Source organism: Rhagoletis zephyria, unplaced genomic scaffold (genome assembly GCF_001687245.7).
Source record: "Rhagoletis zephyria isolate East Lansing unplaced genomic scaffold, Rhagoletis_zephyria_1.1 Rzeph_scaffold_08000, whole genome shotgun sequence".
NCBI lineage: Eukaryota > Metazoa > Arthropoda > Insecta > Diptera > Tephritidae > Rhagoletis > Rhagoletis zephyria.
This window is the reverse complement of record NW_016165082.1, coordinates 23,378-26,697: the sequence shown is the minus strand read 5'-3', so window position 1 is coordinate 26,697 and position 3,320 is coordinate 23,378.

The following is a 3,320-nucleotide window of genomic DNA, read 5'->3' as shown; positions in this document are numbered from 1 at the left end:
TCTATCTTTTCATCACTTACGTGTCGCTGGGGGGCTCTTCCACGGGTCTAATGCTTCGGGCCTTATCTGGTCGTCACCGGTGCTGACCAATCCTCCTACCTTGGTGAGGGTAATCTTGGCTTCTCCCTCCCCTTGCCTATGATGGTCACGTCATTCCGGGCGCTTAAAGTTGATTGTGGGCTCTTCGCCTACACTCCTTCTCACAATTCTTTTGTTTTCGTCTCGCGACTTTTACGACGCGTTTAATGTGTATTTTTTTTATAAATATTTTTTGTTTCAATAAAAAAAAATGCTTGCACGTTACTGCACTTACACAAAATGCTGCCAAAAGAAAAACACAAAGGCTCAACTTGCGCGCACTGTATGAGCGTTGCAATGACACCGGCGATTATTTTCTTGCGGAACTCAGGCGACCCCCTTTTATAGACTATTTGTCAGGTCCCCATGTCTTCTAAACACCGTTCTTTCCGCTTTCATCATTGTTGCGATCCGGCCAATCGTGGTATCGCGCACCCTATTGCTATCCCTCTCCTCGAGATTTTCCCCAAACTCTCCAAACTACAACTTTAGTCTGACCACATTTTTCCATAAAAAGCTTCACAATTTCCCTTTTTGGCACTTCTGCTTTGTCTGACGTTTCTACGTGAGAACAAACATAAAGTCAGCGCTGGGTACATAAATAAAACATGGTATTTTAATTTGAATGATTTATTATCGGCATTAACTCTTTCAGGCGGCCCAGGGACAGCTACTGTGATATTTAGGCAAACGCCGAACGTGGGGAACACCCATACCCTGACAAGATTCATCGGAAAATCCAAATGGTTTGACGAACCCAACGAATCATGAAAGCAAATAAAATCAGGGGTCCCAGAGAAAGCGTATCAAAATGGCGCTTTCAGCACTAATTGGGTCCTGCAACATACCCAGGCGACGCTTCTACCAACCAACCAACCTTTTTTTTAAAGCAGGTGATAAATGCCAAATTTGCAACTACAGACCTATTTCTAAACTCACTAACTTTGCTAAATTGTTTGAAAAAGCTGTTAGTACTAAAATGATCTTTGCAATTAAGCCGTTTATATCTATTTCCGACTCTAAATCAGGCACTTGCCGCGTTAAGACCTGTTATTTTTCTAGGTGGTGTTTAAATTGCAAATATCTATTTAAATACTCGCTAATACATATAAGCACATAAAGTTTTATACGTGTATTAGGAACAACAAAAACACTAAGTCTTTTTGAAAAGGAAAAATGAACGGGGTCACCCCCCCATAGGAATAGGTCCGAGACCTAGATCCTGACGTTAATCTTTCTGGCGAAAAGACAAACCGCAAACGGATAAGGACCGACGATTTCACACCGCTTCCGGAAATTAGGCAGAATGACGACCAAATTCCCAGGTATCTGATCGCAACTGCAACGGGACACAAAATTGGTGAAAGTGCATCAGGAAAAATAAACGAAATCCGCCCACTAGCGTCTACAAGTGTTCCAAATTGAAAAAGGACTACAACACATAAGCAAAGATTACACTGAGGTTAAGGAACTAAAATCAGGTGACTTGCTTATAAAAACATGAATCTAAAGGCAGCCGAAAAGTTCATCAAAGCAACACATATCGACATTGTACCCGTCAAAATATCGTCACATAAATTTTAAATTCTACACAAGGCCGAATCTTTTCTAAAAACATAATACATCTCACAGAAAAAGAATTAGTTGAAGGTTTAGCGAATCAAAAAGTAAGCGAAATAAAAAAACTCACAAAAGTCATAGACGGAGTGGAAACGCCAACTGGAGCTGCCATTGTCACGTTTGACCTAATTCGCAGACCGGAAAAAATGTGTTTAGGATGGGAACGGGTAAATGTATAGAATATATTCCGAACCCAATGAGATGTAAGACATGCCAAAGGCTGGGACACACAAGAAATACTTGCAGAAACCTTGAATTATGTAAAAAGTGTGCCATACCACCTCCGCATGAAAACTGTTCGAGAACATTTTGCGTCAATTGCAATAATGAAACACACGCTTCTGATGACCTTTCTTGTCCTAGCTTCATTAAACATAAAACGGTTAACAAAATAAAAATTGACCGTAGATGTACAATTCGCGACGCGTGGAAGTTATACAACAGTAACCCAAATGCATACCAACTAGAGCCCAGAAAAACGCAAAATACCAAACCAACATTATCGGAAGTTATAAAAAGCACACAACAGTCTATTCCAATAACAATGTCATCGAAAGATAACTCTCCAAAAGAAACATCAACCACTAACTTTAATCAAAGGAAACAGACAAAGATAACAATAATACAAAAAAAATCTTACCAAAAAGCACTGGCACCATTCCCCGAACAAACAACACAACTCAAACCAAAACAAAAAATAATTACTCAAGCGAAAAAAGGAAAGATACATCAGCATACATCAGCGATATGGAAATGTCTCCTGTTACAAATGTATACAGCGGACACTCAAACACATACACAACATTCACTACTCCAACTACAAACACATATTCACTTTCATAAATATATACTCATCTCCCACCACAACTACTACAAACAAAAACCACTCAACTACAGCATCATCTATTGACAACAATACTAACAATGAAACAAACCACTCGACAGAAACTCATATGGATGTATCTCCCTTAACAAGTCTCACACAAAACTTAATACAAAATAGTAACTATTATATTCCTACAAAAACAAACGATACAGGGCACTTAGATTCCGAATAAGAAACAATCAAAATCCCCACTCAATCTGTATATGTAACTCTTCTCAACTTCTTGATACTACAGTGGAATATACAAGGATTTATCAACAACAAATATGCGCTAGAATTATTGGTTTCCAGACACAAACCGGATATCATAATGCTACAAGAAACTCACATTATTCAAAAAAACTTACACCTTCTAAATCTCCCACATTACAAAGTTTTTCATCATAACAAAGATTACCAATATGCTAAATCAGGAGTTGCTTTCTTGATTAAAAACACTTTAAGTGTATCTAACCACAATGTTTCTAATAACAATCTACTGCACCATTCCTTAACCGTGCGGGGACTGACTGATCTGCATTTAACTAACATATATAAAGAAATAGATGTATACATGACAACGCAGCTACTTGACAACATACCGGAGTATAGCACAGGTTATCACCTAATCCTTGGGGACTTAAACTCACACAATACATTGTGGGGGTCACTTATCACGAACAGAAACGGGAAACTATGGGAGGAATTTGCGGACATGAGAAATTTGGTTTGTCTTAACGATGGCTCACCTACACTA